General features: G+C 48.8%; 5 non-coding genes across 5 annotated transcripts; all 5 read right to left on the bottom strand.

Moving 5' to 3' along the window:
* Nucleotides 1–6,076: 6,076 nt before the first annotated feature.
* On the bottom strand, nucleotides 6,077–6,148 carry TRNAH-GUG (transfer RNA histidin (anticodon GUG)). The gene has a single exon. It is a non-coding gene; the product is annotated as a tRNA-His (tRNA).
* A 4,599-nt stretch (nucleotides 6,149–10,747) lies between these two features.
* On the bottom strand, nucleotides 10,748–10,819 carry TRNAH-GUG (transfer RNA histidin (anticodon GUG)). The gene has a single exon. It is a non-coding gene; the product is annotated as a tRNA-His (tRNA).
* Nucleotides 10,820–12,105: 1,286 nt separating this feature from the next.
* Nucleotides 12,106–12,187, bottom strand: TRNAS-AGA (transfer RNA serine (anticodon AGA)). The gene has a single exon. It is a non-coding gene; the product is annotated as a tRNA-Ser (tRNA).
* A 2,856-nt stretch (nucleotides 12,188–15,043) lies between these two features.
* TRNAA-AGC (transfer RNA alanine (anticodon AGC)) lies at nucleotides 15,044–15,125 on the bottom strand. Its single transcript has one exon. It is a non-coding gene; the product is annotated as a tRNA-Ala (tRNA).
* A 2,848-nt stretch (nucleotides 15,126–17,973) lies between these two features.
* TRNAA-AGC (transfer RNA alanine (anticodon AGC)) lies at nucleotides 17,974–18,055 on the bottom strand. Its single transcript has one exon. It is a non-coding gene; the product is annotated as a tRNA-Ala (tRNA).
* Between the last annotated feature and the right edge of the window lie 5,023 nt (nucleotides 18,056–23,078).

Genomic DNA, 23,078 nt, shown 5'->3' with positions numbered 1-23,078 from the left:
GTGGGGAGGCAGCCCTCCCCGGGCCCTCAGGGGCCCTAGCCACTGCTCCTGAACCCAGCCAAGCAAGGGGAGGCTCCCCGGGAACAACGGAACCCATTCCTAGGCCCTTGGCAGTGCGGTAGGCTGGGAGACAGGGACCAGGGCCGGAGCACCCGACCCAGGGCCCGCCCGGGCCCCTGGACCCAGCCGGGGCTCCCAAGCCCGGAGGCGCATGGGACGCCTCCCCGGACCCATGGAGCCCGTCCTGGGCATTGAGCCATGCCGTTGGCCTGGAGATGGGTGCCCTGGATGCCCGGGGGAGGTCTGTCCGGGACACATGGAGCCCGTCCTGGGCATTGAACCATGCCGTTGGCCTGGAGAAGGGAGCCCCGGACGCCCGGGGGAGGACTGCCCGGTACCCGTGGAGCCCTTCCCGGGTACTTTGCAACGCCGTTGGCCTCCTGGAGATGGGTGCCCCGAACGCCCGGGGGGCGGGCTGCCCGGGACCCGTGGAGCCCGTCCTGGGCACTCTGACCTGCTGTTGGCCCGGGGGAGGGACCCCAGACGACCGGGACCCGTGGAGCCCGTCCTTGGCACTCTGACAAGCCGTTGGCCCGGGGAAGGGAGCCCCAGACGACCGGGACCTGTGGAGCCCGTCCTGGGCACTCCTGTATGCCGTTGGCCCGGGGAAGGGAGCCCCGGACGTCCGGGACCCGTGGAGCCCGTCCTGGGCACTCCTGTATGCCGTTGGCCCGGGGAAGGGAGCCCCGGACGTCCGGGACCCGTGGAGCCCGTCCTGGGCACTCTGAAATGCTTTGGCCCGGGGAAGGGAGCCCCGGACACCCGGGGGGAGGACTGCCCGGGACCCGTGGAACTCGTCCTGGGCACTCTGACATGCCGCTGGCCCGGGGAAGGGTGCCCCGGACGCCCGGGGCCCGTGGAGCCCGTCCTGGGCACTCTGACAAGCCGTTGGCCCGGGGAAGGGAGACCTGGACGCCCGGAACCCGTGGAGCCCGTCCTGGGCACTCTGAAATGCTTTGGCCCGGGGAAGGGAGCCCGGACGCCCGGGGGAGGACTGCCCGGGACCCGTGGAACTGGTCCTGGGCACTCTGACATGCCGCTGGCCCGGGGAAGGGTGCCCCGGATGACCGGGGCCCGTGGAGCCCGTCCTGGGCACTCTGACATGCCGCTGGCCCGGGGAAGGGAGCCCCGGACGCCCGGGGCCCGTGGAGCCCGTCCCGGGCACTCTGCCATGCCGTCAGCCTGGATGGAGCCCCGGACGCCCGGGGGGACGAAGGCCCGGGACGCATGGAGCCTGTCCCGGGCACTCTGCCATGCCGTCGGCCTGGATGGAGCACCGGACGCCCGGGGGACGACTGCCCAAGAGCCATGGAGCCCGTCCTGGGCAATTTGACATGCAGTTGGCCTGGAGGAAGGAAGCTCCGGGTGGCCTAGGGAGGTGTTGCCCAGGCATATCCCATCTGGTCCCCATGGCAGAGAACCACCAACCCTGGAGGGGTGTCCGGGCATACCCTGCCCCATAGTAATCCGGAGGCAAATTACCCCCCTTTCTTGCAATCTGTGCACGCGAGGTGACAGAGGGGACCCAAGGCGTGAAAGAACCCGACCTCATGGAGCCCTCGCTGGGATCCGGGAGGCGAATGGCACCTCATTAAGACTTCCAGGGAAGTTCGGCCATCTGGTCCCCCCCATAGGAAAGCGTTGCGGGCGACCAGATGCCCGAGGGGATCCGGGCGACCAGATGGCCGTGGGAATCCGGGCGACCAGATGGCCGGGCATGGAGGTGAAGCCGCCTGGACTCTTCCCCACCCCGTCCCCGTCCCGGGACGAATGCCCGGGACGCATGGAGCCCGTCCTGGCCACTTGACGTCCCGTCCTGGGCATTGAACCATGCCGTCGGCCTGGAGAAGGGAGCCCCGGACGCCCGGGGGAGGACTGCCCGGTACCCGTGGAGCCCTTCCCGGGTACTTTGCAACTCCGTTGGCCTCCTGGAGATGGGTGCCCCAGATGCCCGGGGGTGGGCTGCCCGGGACCCATGGAGCCCGTCCTGGGCACTTTTACATGCCGTCGGCCTGGAGGTGGGTGCCCTGGACGCCCGGGGGAGGCCTGCCCGGGACCCGTGGAGCCCCTCCCGGGTACTTTGCCAATGCCGTTGGCCTCATGGAGATGGGTGCCCCGGACGCCCGGGGGAGGACTGCCCGGTACCCGTGGAGTCCTTTCCGGGTACTTTGCAACGCTGTTGGCCTCCTGGAGATGTGTGCCCCGAACGCCCGGGGGGAGGGCTGTCCGGGGCCCATGGAGCCCGTCCTGGGCACTGTGACATGCCGTCGGCCTGGAGGTGGGAGCCCCGGACGCCCGGGGGAAGGCTGCCCGGGACCCGTGGAGCCCTTCCCGGGTACTTTGCCATCCCGTTGGCCTCCTGGAGATGGGTGCCCCGGACGCCCAGGGGAGGTCTGTCCGGGACACGTGGAGCCCGTCCTGGGCATTGAGCCATGCCGTTGGCCCGGAGAATGGAGCCCCCAGACGCCCGGGGGAGGTGTTGCCCAGGCATATCTCATCTGGTCCCCCCGGGCAGAGAACCACCAGCCCTGGAGAGGTGTCCGGGCGTACCCTGCCCCTAGTAATCCGGAGGGAAATTACCCCCCTTTCTTGCAATCCGTGCACGCGAGGTGACAGAGGGGACCCAAGGCGTAAAAGAACCCGACCTCATGGAGCCCTAGCTGGGATCCAGGAGCCGAATGGCACCTCATCGGGACTTCCAGGGAAGCCCGGCCATCTGGTCGCCCCATTGGAAAGCATCGCGGGCGACCAGAGGGCCGGGATCGAAAGGACTCCCAGCTCCCCATCCATCCCAAGCCTTCGCGGTAGGGTTCCTGACTGCCTGCCCACGCAAGGCAGGGATCTTGGACCCCGGCTGGGCCTCAGGCGCAGGTTGGACCACCGGAGCTCTAGGGCCCGGACGACCTGGGGGAGGAATGCCCGGGACCCGTGGAGCCCGTCCTGGGTACTTTGACATGCCGTCGGCCTGGCGGTGGGTGCCCCGGACGCCCGGGGGAAGCTGCCCGGGACCCATGGAGCCCGTCCTGGGTACTTTGCCAATGCCGTTGGCCTCATGGAGATGGGTGCCCCGGACGCCCGGGGGAGGTCTACCCGGGACCCATGGAGCCCTTCCCGGGTACTTTGCCAATGCCGTTGGCCTCGTGGAGATGGGTGCCCCGGACGCCCGGGGGAGGTCTACCTGGGACCCATGGAGCCCGTCCTGGGTACTTTGCCAATGCCGTTGGCCTCATGGAGATGGGTGCCCCGGACGCCCGAGGGAGGTCTGCCCGGGACCCATGGAGCCCGTCCTGGGTACTTTGCCAATGCCGTTGGCCTCCTGGAGATGGGTGTCCCGGACGCCCGGGGGAGGACTGTCCCGGACTCATGGAGCCCGTCCCGGGTACTCTGTCATGCCGTCAGCCTGGATGGAGCCCCGGAAGCCCGGGGGACGAATGCCCGGGACGCATGGAGCCCGTCCTGGGCACTTTTCCGTGCCTTCGGCCTGGAGCCCCCAGACACCCAGGGGAGGACCACCGTGAAAACCATGGAGCCCGACCCGGGCACTCTGCCATACCGTCAGCCTAGATGGAGCCCCGGACGCCCAGGGGACGAATGCCCGGGACGCATGGAGCCCGTCCTGGGCACTTTTCTATGCCGTCAGCCTGGATGGAGCCCCGGACGCCCGGGGGACGACTACCCAGGAGCCATGGAGCCCGTCCTGGGCAATTTGACATGCAGTTGGCCTGGAGGAAGGAAGCCCCGGGTGGCCTAGGGAGGTGTTGCCCAGGCATAGCCCATCTGGTCCCCATGGCAGAGAACCACCAGCCTCGGAGGGGTGTCCGGGCGTACCCTTCTCCCTAGTAATCCGGAGGAAAATTACCCCCGTTTCTTGTAATCTGTGCACGCGAGGTGACAGAGGGGACCCAAGGCGCGAATGTACCCGACCTCCTGGAGCCCTCGCTGGGATCCGGGCAGCGAATGGCACCTCATCGGGAATTCCAGGGAAGTTCGGCCATCTGGTCGCCCCATAGGAAAGCGTTGCGGGCGACCAGATGCCCGGGGGGATCCGGGCGACCAGATGGCCGAGGGAATCTGGCCGATCAGATGGCTGGACACGGAAGTGAAGCCGCCTGGACTCTCCCGACCCTGTCCCCGTCCCCGTGCCCGTGCCCGGGACGCATGGAGCCCGTCCTGGGCACTTTTCCATGCCTTCGGCCTGGAGCCCCCAGACTCCCAGGGAAGGACCACCGTGAAAGCCATGGAGCCCGACCCGGGCACTCTGCCATACCGTCAGCCTGGATGGAGCCCCGGACGCCCGGGGGACGAATGCCCGGGACGCATGGAGCCCGTCCTGGGCACTTTTCCATGCCTTCGGCCTGGAGCGCCCCGACACCCAGGGGAGGACCACCCTGAAAACCATGGAGCCCGACCCGGGCACTCTGCCATGCTGTCAGCCTGGATGGAGCCCCGGACGCCCGGGGGACGAAGGCCCGGGACGCATGGAGCCCGTCCCAGGCACTCTGCATGCCGTCGGCCTGGATGGAGCCCCGGACGCCCGGGGGACGACTGCCCAAGAGCCATGGAGCCCATCCCGGGCACTCTGCCATGCCGTCCCGACAAATTCGTACGGACTCCTAACCTTCCGACACGGATCGGAATCGAGCCCTTTCTGACCCAGCAGATTTCAGGTTGATTTGCAATATACTTTACGTATGATTTTATGGGGGCCGATTCCGATCCGGTACGTAAAAGCACATCCGACCGACATGTCGGACAACCACGTACACCCAGGGGATAGGACTGCCCGGGTCACATGGACCCCGTCCTGGGCACTCTGATCTGCCGCCGGCGCCGGGGATCGAACCGTGATCACCAGATGGGGATATCCCAAAAATCTGGCATGGATACGGCCCGCCAGGACAGGTTTGGGCACCCCTGGCGTAGAGAAACCTGATGTTTTACTCATGTTATCCTTAGTTCGTTTTTGTAAGACCTTGCATTCCTAAGGTGGTCTCAACCCTACCTTATTGCTTTTTACCTACGCATTTTGCTGTATCTTTTTGTTGGCCTTAGGACTCTGATCACTTTATCGCTACTAATCAGTGCTGAAGTGCACGTGCTTCTTCCCTAATCATGTGTGTAATTGGAGTATACCTGACTGACAGTTTTAATTTACTTTAAAGCCCCTTGTAAAGAGATATACCATATACCCAGGGACTGATTGTGCCGCCCAAAGAAGTAGCATTTCAAACCTGTCTCAAGCCTGCTACTGCAGTGCCTGTGCTGCAGTGTACTGCCACTTCGACTTGCCATTTAACGCTACTTGCCAAGCCTTAAACTCCAATATTATTACATATAATTAACCCCTAAGGTAGGCCCTAGATAGTCCTAGGGGCATCATGCTATGTAAGTAAAAGGTAAGACATGTACTGTGGTAGTTTGCATGTCCTGGTAGTACCAAAAAGTCTATTACATTTTTCACTATTGTGAGGTCTGCCCCTCTCATAGGTTAGCATTGGGTATTCCTTTATACTTTTTGGGGGGTAATTCCATATCAGAGAGGAGAAGCTTTATTTATTTATTGATAAATCCTATTTACTGGTGAGCTTGGATATAACTTTACTATTTTATAAATGCCATTTTTAGAGAGTGAGCATTTCTCTGCACTTACTGCTCTATTTGCCTGAAAACCTGTCTCCAATTGACATCTGGATTGGGCTGCGAGACAGCTACATTTGTGCATTCTCTCTAGACAGCCACAACACAGGTCACTTAACTGCAACTGCATTCATCTGCATTCTGATTGGCATGGGGGAGAGCTCCATTCCCCCACCACAAATAGGTTCAAGAACGATAATTTATGTCAGTAGGTACAATATAGCTACATTTTATAATCATGTGTGTTTAAATAATTTGTCGTTAGATCGTTTAAATATTTTAAAGGATCTGTTTTTAATAGACATTTTACAAAAACAACTGGTACATTTGGTAATTCTGTAAAAGAAAAACCCAACTGCTGTGACATTGCCAACCACAATGCCGTGACTCGGATTCGAACCGAGGTTGCTGCGGCCACAACGCAGAGTACTAACCACTATACGATCACGGCGAGCTACTTGGGCTCAATAACATACAGTGACATGGAGAATTTATAATTCGGAACACTCAGGGAACTCCTGTGATAGGCTGAATGTGTTCATTGCTTCCTCATTCCGTATACAAAGGCTTTGTCTCCTCAGTGGTTGATAGGCTGAAACCGTTTCCTGGCCGCCTGCTTGTGAACTGCCTGGAGTCAAAGATCACACATACACTTGTGGGCCTGTGATGGGACACCAATGCAGAGAAACACACCTGGTGCAGATCTTCTATTCTGTCTATTAGACCTGCATCTCCCCTGTACCTCCTCAAGCCATCTGTATGTGAAGCAAGAAAGAGTTAAGGAGCGGTCCATCTACACTTTTATAGGGAGGATGCTGCCGTGAGCTCCTCCCAGCTAATCACACAAACAGCAGTAAAGCAAGATAACTACACAGTTAGGGGGGACTGCATGGTTAGGTTTTTGAGGAATTATTGAAACTGACCTCAGTGACCCATGATCAGAGCTGTGGCTAATGACTGCGTGCCTAATTATGATGAAGCAAGCACCATGGCTTGTACGGGCCCCACAACACGCTTTTCTTAGCTCATTGAATTAAAGTATAAACCTCTGCCATGTATGAGTGGTAAAGGCTTGTTAATTTGGTTGCTTTTCCAATTCACGTCTGACAACAAGATGAAGGAACATTGGGGCATTAGAAGCTTTGGAAAGTAGCCACCAACCTCGGAGAAAGAGAGAAAGAGGGAAAAGGCAGTATGAGGTGCGGAGAAAACAGCAGCAGGTACAAGGAGCTCAAATGAGATTAATGGCGCCTAAATAGAGCACGTAAAGAAACAGTTACAAATCTAAGAAAAGGGAAAGAAAGACTAGGAAAAAAACACGGAAAGAGCCTGTAGATAAAATTCTCTTCCTGGGACATCAGGCTAAGAGAAATTACACAGGGTGCAGTTAAGTTTGTAACACGGGGAGAATAGAAAAGAAAATGCAATTTTATGAAGTGTGTTTGCCTAATCCAGCAAGCACTTTTGTTTTATTTTTCTATTTGCTTCCTTTATTGGTAAAGTAAGTTTCAAGTGCATGAATGGTATGACTGAGAGAGCCAGGGTATAATAATTTGAAGTGTTTGCACCAGCGCTAATGTAGGACGAGAGTTATAGCAAAGATATGAAAGGGGTAGCGATAATAAATATGTGAAAGGGCAATAGTGACACCAAAATAAGCCACCTATTTATAAAACTGACATGGAAGAAATTCTAAAGGTTAACTTCTGAAATTGTAGCCGATGTTAAAATACTTCTCGTTGTTTGCAGGATTCGAACCTGCGCGGGGAGACCCCAATGGATTTCTAGTCTATCGCCTTAACCACTCGGCCACAACTACTGACTGTAAGTTTTGTGCAAATAATCTGTATGAACGTTTTCAAGGTGTCCCACAGCAAATTCCTGATATTCTGCAATGCACTTTTTAAAAATAATGGTTTTTTCAGCAGGCACGTTCTCTCCTAAAAACAAAAATTGCATGAGTATATCTCTAGTTTGGAAAAGGATAGGCTTTCATGCATACTCGCATGTGGCACTCAAGTTTTTGGGACCCTATTGCACTCTGTTTTAGTGCTGCTTTTAGTCTATGGCCCATATAACAGAAGTCTACCATCTTTGAGTATTTGAGGCTCCTTTGTAAGTGCTTTATCTTTTTTACTTGAAGAGCTATATAATAAAGGGGTCCGGGAAAGATTGCATTTATGGAAGATAAAAGAAGGCACACTTGTCTAACCAAACGCCGTAGAGAAACCTGATGTTTTACTCATGCTATCCTTAGTTCGTTTTTGTTAGACCTTGCATTCTTAAGGTGGTCTCAACCCTACCTTATTGCTTTTCACCTACGCATTTTGCTGTATCTTTCTGTTGGCCTTAGGACTCTGATCACTTTATCACTACTAATCAGTGCTGAAGTGCACGTGCTTCTTCCCTAATCATGTGTGTAATTGGAGTATACCTGACTGACAGATTTAATTTACTTTAAAGCCCCTTGTAAAGAGATATACCATATACCCAGGGACTGATTGTGCCGCCCAAAGAAGTAGCATTTCAAACCTGTCTCAAGCCTGCTACTGCAGTGCCTGTGCTGCAGTGTACTGCCACTTCGACTTGCGATTTAAAACTACTTGCCAAGCCTTAAACTCCAATTTTATTACATATAATTAACCCCTAAGGTAGGCCCTAGATAGTCCTAGGGGCATCATGCTATGTAAGTAAAAGGTAAGACATGTACTGTGGTAGTTTGCATGTCCTGGTAGTACCAAACAGTCTATTACATTTTTCACTACTGTGAGGTCTGCCCCTCTCATAGGTTAGCATTGGGTATTCCCTTATATTTTTTGGGGGTAATTCCATATCAGAGAGGAGATGCTTTATTTATTTATTGATAAATCCTATTTACTGGTGAGGTTGGATTTAACTTTACTATTTTATAAATGCCATTTTTAGAGAGTGAGCATTTCTCTGCACTTACTGCTCTATTTGCCTGAAAACCTGTCTCCAATTGACGTCTGGATTGGGCTGCGAGACAGCTACATTTGTGCATTCCCTCTAGACAGCCACAACACAGGTCACTCAACTGCAATTGCATTCATCTGCATTCTGATTGGCATTGGGGAGAGCTCCATTCCCCCCACCGCAAATAGGTTCAAGAACAATAATTTATGTCAGTAGGTACAATATAGCTACATATTATAATCATGTGTGTTTAAATAATTTATTCGTTAGATCGTTTAAACATTTTAAAGGATCTGTTTTTAATAGACATTTTACAAAAACGACTGGTACATTTGGTAATTCTGTAAAAGAAAAACTCAACTGCCGTGACATTGCCAACCACAATGCCGTGACTCGGATTCGAACCGAGGTTGTTGCGGCCACAACGCAGAGTACTAACCACTATACGATCACAGCGAGCTACTTGGGCTCAATAACATACAGTGACATGGAGAATTTATAATTCGGAACACTCAGGGAACTCCTGTGATAGGCTGAATGTGTTCATTGCTTCCTCATTCCTTATACAAAGGCTTTGTCTCCTCAGTGGTTGATAGGCTGAAACCGTTTCCTGGCCGCCTGCTTGTGAACTGCCAGGAGTCAAAGATCACACATACACTTGTGGGCCTGTGATGGGACACCAATGCAGAGAAACACACCTGGCGCAGATCTTCTATTCTGTCTATTAGATCTGCATCTCCCCTGTACCTCCTCAAGCCATCTGTATGTGAAGCAAGAAAAAGTTAAGGAGCGGTCCATCTACACTTTTATAGAGTGGATGCTGCCGTGAGCTCCTCCCAGCTAATCACACAAACAGCAGTAAAGCAAGATAACTACACAGTTAGGGGGGACGGCATGGTAAGGTTTTTGAGGAATTATTGAAACTGACCTCAGTGACCCATGATCAGAGCTGTGGCTAATGACTGCGTGCCTAATTATGATGAAGCAAGCACCATGGCTCGTAGGGGCCCCACAACACGCTTTTCTTAGATCATTGAATTAAAGTATAAACCTCTGCAATGTATGAGTGGTAAAGGCTTGTTAATTTGGTTGCTTTTCCAATTCACGTCTGACAACAAGATGAAGGAACATTGGGGCATCAGAAGCATTGAAAAGTAGCCACCAACCTCAGAGAAAGAGAGAAAGAGGGAAAAGGCAGTATGAGGTGTGGAGAAAACAGCAGCAGGTACAAGGAGCTCAAATGAGATTAATGGCGCCTAAATAGAGCACGTAAAGGAACAGTTACAAATCTAAGAAAAGGGAAAGAAAGACTAGGAAAAAAACACGGAAAGAGCCTGTAGATAAAATTCTCTTCCTGGGACAGCAGGCCAAGAGAAATTACACAGGGAGCAGTTAAGCTTGTAACACGGGGAGAATAGAAAAGAAAATGCAGTTTTATGAAGTGTGTTTGCCTAATCCAGCAAGCACTTTTGTTTTATTTTTCTATTTGCTTCTTTTATTGGTGAAGTAAGTTTCAAGTGCATGAATGGTATGACTGAGAGAGCCAGGGTATAATAATTTGAAGTGTTTGCACCAGCGCTAATGTAGGACGAGAGTTATAGCAAAGATATGAAAGGGGTAGCTATAATAAATATGAGAAAGGGCAATAGTGACACCAAAATAAGCCACCTATTTATAAAACTGACATGGAAGAAATTCTAAAGGTTAACTTCTGAAATTGTAGCCGATGTAAAAAAGTTTCTCGTTGTTGGCAGGATTCGAACCTGCGCAGGGAGACCACAATGGATTTCTAGTCCATCACCTTAACCACTCAGCCACAACTGACTGTACGTTATGTGCAAATAATCTGTATGAAAGTTTTCAAGGTGTCCCACAGCAAATTCCTGATATTCTGCAATGCACTTTTTTAAAATAATGTTTTTTTCAGCAGGCACATTCTCTCCTAAAAACAAAAATAAGGCTACATCTTATAATCATGTGTGTTTAAATAATTTGTCGTTAGATCGTTTAAATATTTTAAAGGATCTGTTTTTAATAGACATTTTACAAAAACAACTGGTACATTTGGTAATTCTGTAAGAGAAAAACCCAACTGCCGTGACGTTGCCAACCACAATGCCGTGACTCGGATTCGAACCGAGGTTGCTGCGGCCACAACACAGAGTACTAACCACTATACGATCACGGCGAACTACTTGGGCTCAATAGCATATAGTGACACGGAGAATTTATAGTTCGGAACACTCAGGGAACTCCTGTGATAGGCTGAATGTGTTCATTGCTTCCTCATTCCTTATACAAAGGCTTTGTCTCCTCAGTGGTTGATAGGCTCAAACCGTTTCCTGGCCGCCTGCTTGTGAACTGCCAGAAGTCAAAGATCACACATACACTTGAGGGCCTGTGATGGGACACCAATGCAGAGAAACACACCTGGCGCAGATCTTCTATTCTGTCTATTAGACCTGCATCTCCCCTGTACCTCCTCAAGCCATCTGTATGTGAAGCAAGAAAAAGTTAAGGAGCGGTCCATCTACACTTTTATAGGGAGGATGCTGCCGTGAGCTCCTCCCAGCTAATCACACAAACAGCAGTAAAGCAAGATAACTACACAGTTAGGGGGGACTGCATGGTTAAGTTTTTGAGGAATTATTGAAACTGACCTCAGTGACCCATGATCACAGCTGTGGCTAATGACTGCGTGCCTAATTATGATGAAGCAAGCACCATGGCTCGTAGGGGCCCCACAACACGCTTTTCTTAGCTCATTGAATTAAAGTATAAACCTCTGCCATGTATGAGTGGTAAAGGCTTGTTAATTTGGTTGCTTTTCCAATTCACGGCTGACAACAAGATGAAGGAACATTGGGGCATCAGAAGCTTTTGAAAGTAGCCACCAACCTCAGAGAAAGAGAGAAAGAGGTAAAAGGCAGTATGAGGTGTGGAGAAAACAGCAGCAGGTACAAGGAGCTCAAATGAGATTAATGGCGCCTAAATAGAGCACATAAAGGAACAGTTACAAATCTAAGAAAAGGGAAAGAAAGACTAGGAAAAAAACACGGAAAGAGCCTGTAGATAAAATTCTCTTCCTGGGACAGCAGGCTAAGAGAAATTACACAGGGAGCAGTTAAGCTTGTAACACGGGGAGAATAGAAAAGAAAATGCAGTTTTATGAAGTGTGTTTGCCTAATCCAGCAAGCACTTTTGTTTTATTTTTCTATTTGCTTCTTTTATTGGTAAAGTAAGTTCCAAGTGCATGAATGGTATGACTGAGAGAGCCAGGGTATAATAATTTGAAGTGTTTGCACCAGCGCTAATGTAGGACGACAGTTATAGCAAAGATATGAAAGGGATAGCGATAATAAATATGTGAAAGGGCAATAGTGACACCAAAATAAGCCACCTATTTATAAAACTGACATGGAAGAAATTCTAAAGGTTAACTTCTGAAATTGTAGCCGATGTTAAAATGTTTCTCGTTGTTGGCAGGATTCGAACCTGCGCGGGGAGACCCCAATGGATTTCTAGTCCATCCCCTTAACCACTCGGCCACAACAACTGACTGTATGGTTTCTGCAAATAATCTGTATGAAAGTTTTCAAGGTGTCCCACAGCAAATTCCTGGTATTCTGCAATGCACTTTTTAAAAATAATGTTTTTTTCAGCAGGCACATTCTCTCCTAAAAACAAAAATTGCATGAGTATGTCTCTAGTTTGGAAAAGGATAGGCTTTCATGCATACTCTCATGTGGCACTCAAGTTTTTGGGACGCTATTGCACTCTGTTTTCGTGCTGCTTTTAGTCTATGGCCCATATTACAGAAGTCTACCATCTTTGAGTATTTGAGGCTCCTTTGTAAGTGCTTTATCTTTTTTACTTGAAGAGCTATATAATAAAGGGGTCAGGGAAAGATTGCATTTATGGAAGATAAAAGAAGGCACACTTGTCTCACCAAATGCCGTAGAGAAACCTGATGTTTTACTCATGTTATCTTTAGTTTGTTTTTGTTAGACCTTGCATTCTTAAGGTGGCCTCAACCCTACCTTATTGCTTTTCACCTACGCATTTTGCTGTATCTTTTTGTTGGCCTTAGGACTCTGATCACTTTATCGCTACTAATCAGTGCTGAAGTGCACGTGCTTCTTCCCTAATCATGTGTGTAATTGGAGTATACCTGACTGACAGATTTAATTTACTTGAAAGCCCCTTGTAAAGTGGTATACCATATACCCAGGGACTGATTGTGCCGCCCAAAGAAGTAGCATTTCAAACCTGTCTCAAGCCTGCTACTGCAGTGCCTGTGCTGCAGTGTACTGCCACTTCGACTTGCCATTTAAAACTACTTGCCAAGCCTTAAACTCCAATTTTATTACATATAATTAACCCCTAAGGTAGGCCCTAGGTAGTCCTAGGGGCATCATGCTATGTAAGTAAAAGGTAAGACATGTACTGTGGTAGTTTGCATTCCTGGTAGTACCAAACAGTCTATTACATTTTTCACTATTGTGAGGTCTGCCCCTCTCATAGGTTAGCATTGGGTATTCCCTTATACTTTTTGGGGGGTAATTCCATATCAGAGAGGAGAAGCTTTATTTATTTATTGATAAATCCTATTTACTGGTGAGGTTGGATTTAACTTTACTATTTTATAAATGCCATTTTTAGAGAATGAGCATTTCTCTGCACTTACTGCTCTATTTGCCTATAAAACCTGTCTCCAATTGACGTCTGGATTGGGCTGCGAGACAGCTACATTTGTGCATTCCCTCTAGACAGCCACAACACAGGTCACTCAACTGCAACTGCATTCATCTGCATTCTGTTTGGCATGGGGGAGAGCTCCATTCCCCCCACCGAAAATAGGTTCAAGAACGATAATTAATGTCAGTAGGTACAATATAGCTACATCTTATAATCATGTGTGTTTAAATAATTTGTCGTTAGATTGTTTAAATATTTTAAAGGATCTGTTTTTAATAGACATTTTACAAAAACAACTGGTACATTTGGTAATTCTGTAAAAGAAAAACCCAACTGCCGTGACATTGCCAACCACAATGCCGTGACTCGGATTCGAACCGAGGTTGCTGCGGCCACAACACAGAGTACTAACCACTATACGATCACAGCGAGCTACTTGGGCTCAATAACATACAGTGACATGGAGAATGTATAATTCTGAACACTCAGGGAACTCCTGTCATAGGCTGAATGTGTTCATTGCTTCCTCATTCCTTATACAAAGGCTTTGTCTCCTCAGTGGTTGAAAGGCTGAAACCGTTTCCTGGTCCACCTGCTTGTGAACTGCCAGAAGTCAAAGATCACACATACACTTGTGGGCCTGTGATGGGATACCAATGCAGAGAAACACACCTGGCGCAGATCTTCTATTCTGTCTATTAGACCTGCATCTCCCCTGTACCTCCTCAAGCCATCTGTATGTGAAGCAAGAAAGAGTTTAGGAGCGGTCCATCTACACATTTATAGGGAGGATGCTGCCGTGAGCTCCTCCCAGCTAATCACACAAACAGCAGTAAAGCAAGATAACTACACAGTTAGGGGGGACTGCATGGTTAGGTTTTTGAGGAATTATTGAAACTGACCTCAGTGACCCATGATCAGAGCTGTGGCTAATGACTGCGTGCCAATTATGATGAAGCAAGCACCATGGCTCGTAGGGGCCCCACAACACGCTTTTCTTAGCTCATTGAATTAAAGTATAAACCTCTGCCATGTATGAGTGGTAAAGGCTTGTTAATTTGGTTGCTTTTCCAATTCACGTCTGACAACAAGATGAAGGAACATTGGGGCATCAGAAGCTTTGGAAAGTAGCCACCAACCTCAGAGAAAGAGAGAAAGAGGGAAAAGGCAGTATGAGGTGTGGAGAAAACAGCAGCAGGTACAAGGAGCTCAAATGAGATTAATGGCGCCTAAATAGAGCACATAAAGGAACAGTTACAAATCTAAGAAAAGGGAAAGAAAGACTAGGAAAAAACACGGAAAGAGCCTGTAGATAAAATTCTCTTCCTGGGACAGCAGGCTAAGAGAAATTACACAGGGAGCAGTTAAGCTTGTAACACGGGGAGAATAGAAAAGAAAATGCAGTTTTATGAAGTGTGTTTGCCTAATCCAGCAAGCACTTTTGTTTTATTTTTCTATTTGCTTCTTTTATTGGTAAAGTAAGTTTCAAGTGCATGAATGGTATCACTGAGAGAGCCAGGGTATAATAATTTGAAGTGTTTGCACCAGCGCTAATGTAGGACGAGTGTTATAGCAAAGATATGAAAGGGGTAGCGATAATAAATATGTGAAAGGGCAATAGTGATACCAAAATAAGCCACCTATTTATAAAATTGACATGGAAGAAATTCTAAAGGTTAACTTCTGAAATTGTAGCCGATGTTAAAAAGTTTCTCATTGTTGGCAGGATTCGAACCTGCGCGGGGAGACCCCAATGTATTGCTAGTACATTGCCTTAACCACTCGGCCACAACAACTGACTGTAAGATCTGTGCAAATAATCTGTATGAAAGTTTTCAAGGTGTCCCACAGCAAATTCCTGGTATTCTGCAATGCACTTTTTAAAAATAATGTTTTTTTCAGCAGGCACATTCTCTCCTAAAAACAAAAATTGCATGAGTATATCTCTAGTTTGGAAAAGGATAGGCTTTCATGCATACTCTCATGTGGCACTCAAGTTTTTGGGACCCTATTGCACTCTGTTTTCGTGCTGCTTTTAGTCTATGGCCCATATTACAGAAGTCTACCATCTTTGAGTATTTGAGGCTCTTTTGTAAGTGCTTTATCTTTTTTACTTGAAGAGCTATATAATAAAGGGGTCGGGGAAAGATTGCATTTATGGAAGATAAAAGAAGGCACACTTGTCTCACCAAATGCCGTAGAGAAACCTGATGTTTTACTCATGTTATCCTTACATTTGTTTTTGTTAGACCTTGCATTCTTAAGGTGGCCTCAACCCTACCTTATTGCTTTTCACCTACGCATTTTGCTGTATCTTTTTGTTGGCCTTAGGACTCTGATCACTTTATCGCTACTAATCAGTGCTGAAGTACACGTTCTTCTTCCCTAATCATGCGTGTAATTGGAGTATACCTGACTGACAGATTTAATTGACTTGAAAGCCCCTTGTAAAGTGGTATACCATATACCCAGGGACTGATTGTGCTGCCCAAAGAAGTAGCATTTCAAACCTGTCTCAAGCCTGCTACTGCAGTGCCTGTGCTGCAGTGTACTGCCACTTCGACTTGCCATTTAAAACTACTTGCCAAGCCTTAAACTCCAATTTTATTACATATAATTAACCCCTAAGGTAGGCCCTAGGTAGTCCTAGGGGCATCATGCTATGTAAGTAAAAGGTAAGACATGTACTGTGGTAGTTTGCATGTCCTGGTAGTACCAAACAGTCTATTACATTTTTCACTACAGTGAGGTCTACCCCTCTCATAGGTAAGCATTGGGTATTCCCTTATACTTTTTGGGGGGTAATTCCATATCAGAGAGGAGAAGCTTTATTTATTTATTGATAAATCCTATTTACTGGTGAGGTTGGATTTAACTTTACTATTTTATAAATGCCATTTTTAGAGAGTGAGCATTTCTCTGCACTTACTGCTCTATTTGCCTGAAAACCTGTCTCCAATTGACGTCTGGATTGGGCTGCGAGACAGCTACATTTGTGCATTCCCTCTAGACAGCCACAACACAGGTCACTCAACTGCAACTGCATTCTGATTGGCATGGGGGGAGAGCTCCATTCCCCCCATCGCAAATAGGTTCAAGAACGATAATTTATGTCAGTAGGTACAATATAGCTACATCTTATAATCATGTGTGTTTAAATAATTTGTTGTTAGATCGTTTAAATATTTTAAAGGATCTGTTTTTAATAGAAATTTTACAAAAACAACTGGTACATTTGGTAATTCTGTAAAAGAAAAACCCAACTGCCGTGACATTGCCAACCACAATGCCGTGACTCGGATTCGAACCAAGGTTGCTGCGGCCACAACACAGAGTACTAACCACCATACGATCACGGTAAGCTACTTGGGCTCAATAAAATACAGTGACATGGAGAATTTATAATTCGGAACACTCAGGGAACTCCTGTGATAGGCTGAATGTGTTCATTGCTTCCTCATTCCTTATACAAAGGCTTTGTCTCCTCAGTGGTTGATAGGCTGAAACCGTTTCCTGGCCGCCTGCTTGTGAACTGCCAGAAGTCAAAGATCACACATACACTTGTGGGCCTGTGATGGGACACCAATGCAGAGAAACACACCTGGCGCAGATCGTCTATTCTGTCTATTAGACCTGCATCTCCCCTGTACCTCCTCAAGCCATCTGTATGTGAAGCAAGAAAAAGTTAAGGAGCGGTCCATCTACACTTTTATAGGGAGGATGCTGCCGTGAGCTCCTCCCAGCTAATCACACAAACAGCAGTAAAGCAAGATAACTACACAGTTAGGGGGGACTGCATGGTTAGGTTTTTGAGGAATTATTGAAACTGACCTCAGTGACCCATGAACAGAGCTGTGGCTAATGACTGCGTGCCCAATTATGATGAAGGAAGCACCATACCTCGTAGGGGCCCCACAACACGCTTTTCTTAGCTCTTTGAATTAAAGTATAAACCTCTGCCATGTATGAGTGGTAAAGGCTTGTTAATTTGGTTGCTTTTCCAATTCACGTCTGACAACAAGATGAAGGAACATTGGGGCATCAGAAGCTTTGGAAAGTAGCCACCAACCTCAGAGAAAGAGAGAAAGAGGGAAAAGGCAGTATGAGGTGTGGAGAAAACAGCAGCAGGTACAAGGAGCTCAAATGAGATTAATGGCGCCTAAATAGAGCACATAAAGGAACAGTTACAAATCTAAGAAAAGGGAAAGAAAGACTAGGAAAAAAACACGGAAAGAGCCTTAGATAAAATTCTCTTCCTGGGACAGCAGGCTAAGAGAAATTACACAGGGAGCAGTTAAGCTTGTAACACGGGGAGAATAGAAAAGAAAATGCAGTTTTATGAAGTGTGTTTGCCTAATCCAGCAAGCACTTTTGTTTTATTTTTCTATTTGCTTCTTTTATTGGTAAAGTAAGTTTCAAGTGCATGAATGGTATCACTGAGAGAGCCAGGGTATAATAATTTGAAGTGTTTGCACCAGCGCTAATGTAGGACGAGTGTTATAGCAAAGATATGAAAGGGGTAGCGATAATAAATATGTGAAAGGGCAATAGTGACACCAAAATAAGCCACCTATTTATAAAATTGACATGGAAGAAATTCTAAAGGTTAACTTCTGAAATTGTAGCCGATGTTAAAAAGTTTCTCATTGTTGGCAGGATTCGAATCTGCGCGGGGAGACCCCAATGTATTGCTAGTACATTGCCTTAACCACTCGGCCACAACAACTGACTGTAAGATCTGTGCAAATAATCTGTATGAAAGTTTTCAAGGTGTCCCACAGCAAATTCCTGGTATTCTGCAATGCACTTTTTAAAAATAATGTTTTTTTCAGCAGGCACATTCTCTCCTAAAAACAAAAATTGCATGAGTATATCTCTAGTTTGGAAAAGGATAGGCTTTCATGCATACTCTCATGTGGCACTCAAGTTTTTGGGACCCTATTGCACTCTGTTTTCGTGCTGCTTTTAGTCTATGGCCCATATTACAGAAGTCTACCATCTTTGAGTATTTGAGGCTCTTTTGTAAGTGCTTTATCTTTTTTACTTGAAGAGCTATATAATAAAGGGGTCGGGGAAAGATTGCATTTATGGAAGATAAAAGAAGGCACACTTGTCTCACCAAATGCCGTAGAGAAACCTGATGTTTTACTCATGTTATCCTTACATTTGTTTTTGTTAGACCTTGCATTCTTAAGGTGGCCTCAACCCTACCTTATTGCTTTTCACCTACGCATTTTGCTGTATCTTTTTGTTGGCCTTAGGACTCTGATCACTTTATCGCTACTAATCAGTGCTGAAGTACACGTTCTTCTTCCCTAATCATGCGTGTAATTGGAGTATACCTGACTGACAGATTTAATTGACTTGAAAGCCCCTTGTAAAGTGGTATACCATATACCCAGGGACTGATTGTGCTGCCCAAAGAAGTAGCATTTCAAACCTGTCTCAAGCCTGCTACTGCAGTGCCTGTGCTGCAGTGTACTGCCACTTCGACTTGCCATTTAAAACTACTTGCCAAGCCTTAAACTCCAATTTTATTACATATAATTAACCCCTAAGGTAGGCCCTAGGTAGTCCTAGGGGCATCATGCTATGTAAGTAAAAGGTAACACATGTACTGTGGTAGTTTGCATGTCCTGGTAGTACCAAACAGTCTATTACATTTTTCACTACAGTGAGGTCTACCCCTCTCATAGGTAAGCATTGGGTATTCCCTTATACTTTTTGGGGGGTAATTCCATATCAGAGAGGAGAAGCTTTATTTATTTATTGATAAATCCTATTTACTGGTGAGGTTGGATTTAACTTTACTATTTTATAAATGCCATTTTTAGAGAGTGAGCATTTCTCTGCACTTACTGCTCTATTTGCCTGAAAACCTGTCTCCAATTGACGTCTGGATTGGGCTGCGAGACAGCTACATTTGTGCATTCCCTCTAGACAGCCACAACACAGGTCACTCAACTGCAACTGCATTCTGATTGGCATGGGGGGAGAGCTCCATTCCCCCCATCGCAAATAGGTTCAAGAACGATAATTTATGTCAGTAGGTACAATATAGCTACATCTTATAATCATGTGTGTTTAAATAATTTGTTGTTAGATCGTTTAAATATTTTAAAGGATCTGTTTTTAATAGAAATTTTACAAAAACAACTGGTACATTTGGTAATTCTGTAAAAGAAAAACCCAACTGCCGTGACATTGCCAACCACAATGCCGTGACTCGGATTCGAACCAAGGTTGCTGCGGCCACAACACAGAGTACTAACCACCATACGATCACGGCAAGCTACTTGGGCTCAATAAAATACAGTGACATGGAGAATTTATAATTCGGAACACTCAGGGAACTCCTGTGATAGGCTGAATGTGTTCATTGCTTCCTCATTCCTTATACAAAGGCTTTGTCTCCTCAGTGGTTGATAGGCTGAAACCGTTTCCTGGCCGCCTGCTTGTGAACTGCCAGAAGTCAAAGATCACACATACACTTGTGGGCCTGTGATGGGACACCAATGCAGAGAAACACACCTGGCGCAGATCGTCTATTCTGTCTATTAGACCTGCATCTCCCCTGTACCTCCTCAAGCCATCTGTATGTGAAGCAAGAAAAAGTTAAGGAGCGGTCCATCTACACTTTTATAGGGAGGATGCTGCCGTGAGCTCCTCCCAGCTAATCACACAAACAGCAGTAAAGCAAGATAACTACACAGTTAGGGGGGGGCGCTAGGTGGCGCCAGACCAAGATGGCAGCACTATAGTGAGGCTCTCGCCAGATCGAGCCTTTGACCGATCCTGCTGACCATCCTGACCGGGGTTACTAGCTCTTTCTCCCCACCGTGGTGACCGCGGTGCTTTCCTGCACTCGGCGGTGCCAGCAGCGTCGCCATCGCCCGACTGGAAGCGAAGCTGTGAGAAGATTTGCTCTGAGGCGGCTCAGGCTGGCTGCAGGGGACTCGCCACTCCGGGATTGACTGGCCGGGAGAGTCCGGGGATTTGCGGCCTAACCGGAGCTGCGGGCACAACAACTGCGGTGCACACAAACATCCGCCGCTTCCTCCGCACCTGTCTTATGCTGACTGAGGACCTCCATACATTGAAAGCGAGCCCTCCCTCTTGCCGCCGAGTCCTGGAGGTGACTGCGGGCGGCAGCTAACGGCCGAAAAAAGGCGCGAAAACGGCCATTGGCGGCGGAGCAGATTTCGGCGAGCAGCGCCAGGGTGCACAATCTGGAGCCGCTTCCCTCATAACTTCAGGTACTGTGGTGGCGCCGACACGGCTGGGACAATACTTAACTATTGCAGGGAGCTGCCATACAGTCTGCGCTGTGGCGCATTGACATCACGCTGGTCCCAACTGCTATCTCTGACCCTCCCATGCTGCTGGAGTGACCCTGCAAGCGTCTCAGACGGCGCTCTCTACACCCGCTTGCTCCCCTGAAACGTCCTCCTCGCCTCACAACACACGAGGTGCACTAACGGGGGGTTGTCGACCCACCGGCCCGGAGAGCACAGCGTTCCCAGCCCGCGCTGACGAGACTCGGAGCCCACCTCACTGCTCCTTCTCATGCATGCGTGACCTTGCCCATCGGACACGCTGACCATTGGCACAGGGCCGGCGATATCTGCCCAAGACCACATGCTCGGCTACAAGACGCAAACTGTGACGAGATTTGGACCCCCCCCCCTTACAGGTACTGCTTTCCTGGTTGCTCTGCTGGTTGCTCTACTGTTGTGATCCGCACTGGAAGGCCCTGGTTGATGCGTCAATGTTAATAGATTCTTCTGCGTCACCGGTGGTATTGTTCACTAGCCCTGCCTCATTATTCTGGACTTGTGAGCCGAGGTATTCCGAAAGACGTCACCTCTGAAATACACTGCGCCCCTGGTGCCACCTCCTCAAGGGTTCTATCTCGCCCTGCCACTCCGCCTTGTCACATAAACGCTACTTCGCGTCGCCACGCACTGGCTGCTCCTAACACGCCTACTGCGAGTGCACCTAATCACGACATGGGCCGCAACGACGCTAAGCAGACCAAAATACCATTTGAATCTAAACGGGCCTCCAGAATCATGCAAGAACCCGCAGGTAGCCCTCCTACCCGTGAACCGCCGGGGGACGACTGGAAAGCCTTGCTGCTGACCATGCAACAGAGTTTGACAAGCATTGACGCCAAAGTTGACACGATCAATACTCGCATGGACAGTGTGGTTACCAAACTGGAACAACACGACACCAGACTCAAGGAAGCAGAAGATCGAATATCGGATCTGGAAGATGGTGCCACCGCGAGCGCCAGGCAGGTGACCCAAATGGACAGGCTCCTAAAAATCATCGCGGAGAAAAACGAGGACTTAGAAGCCAGGTCCAGGCGCAACAACATCCGCGTCCTGGGCCTTGCGGAGTCCACCAACACTGGGAAAATGGAGGTGTTTATTGAAAATCTGGTCGTCGAACTCTTTGGTAAGGAATCGTTCTCCACGCACTTAATAGTGGAGCGAGCCCACAGATCCTTAGCCGCACGACCGCCGCCAGGTGCCCAGCCTCGCCCCATCATAGCGAGATTTCTCAATTATAGGGACCGGGACGCAGTGCTCCGACGAGCGAGAGAGGTTGGCACGGTGAGATATGGCAATACTACACTCTCATTTTTCCCGGACTTCACCCAGGCAGTGCAGGAAGCCAGGAGGAAATTCATAGGGGTTAAGAAAAAGCTCCAGGATCGTGAGATGACATACGCCATGTTGTACCCGGCTAAACTGAAGATTTCCTACGGGGGCAAGCAGCACTTCTTTCAAAATCCTCAACAGGTGGAGGACTTTCTTAAGCACCACAGGGCAGATGAAACCAGAGAAGACGCTGAATCCCATCGCTCCAGATCCTCTTCGCCTATGAACCAGCAGGAATAGTCCATATTCACAGTGACCGCCCCGATGACAAGAAGTGGTGACGGACTAGAAGCCTACACCACGGTGAGGTACAAATCGATAATGTTGTTTGACTTGGTATACATATTTGGCAGGCTCGATCGTCCACCTCCGTCCCACGCCGAGAGACCGGGGCTTTGCCTGGGTCCTAGTGGGTGCGAGTAGGGAGGTGGATGGCAGGTTTGGTGCCCCTAGTGCGGTACCCCAATGGGCGAGCCCCAAAACCCCCCTTCTTGTGATAGAATGGAGGGATACGTGACATTTCTAGGGTTTTTAAGTTGGGGAGTGGGAGGGATAATGGGGATTGGGTGGGTTCAGAATGCCCGGCGGGTTGGGGTTGCCGGAGTGGGTGGGGGAATGTTCCAACATATTGCCTGCAGGACAGAAGTGTTTATTGTCCACGTTAGCAGTTGGGCATACCGAGAGGGTAGTTGGGTTTTGATTCCTATATTTGCTGCCGTATGTTATTTATGCATGGATGTTGTGGATGATTGGCGATCTTTTTTTCCGATGGGAGTATGGGGGACGTAGCTGGACCGCTGCCCGCTTCGCAGTTCCGAGTAGCCTCCTGGAATATACGGGGGCTGAACAACCCAAAGAAAAAAAGACAAATACTGGGGTATCTAGACAGGCACGGGATATCTGTAGCTATGCTGCAAGAAACTCATCTGATGCCAAGCGGCTCCCCTCCATTCGCTTCTAAATGGGCTGTGAGCAGGGTGTTCTCCTCCTATTCCAATTACGCTAGAGGGGTGGTAATACTGGTGAAAAGAGGAACACATTTCATTCCAGCTGGGACTGAGATAGATGCTGGGGGGCGCT

The sequence above is a fragment of the Lissotriton helveticus genome, chromosome 12 (assembly GCF_964261635.1).
Source record: "Lissotriton helveticus chromosome 12, aLisHel1.1, whole genome shotgun sequence".
NCBI lineage: Eukaryota > Metazoa > Chordata > Amphibia > Caudata > Salamandridae > Lissotriton > Lissotriton helveticus.
Note: the sequence above shows the minus strand (reverse complement) of the source record. Positions and strands in the feature narration are given on the sequence as shown.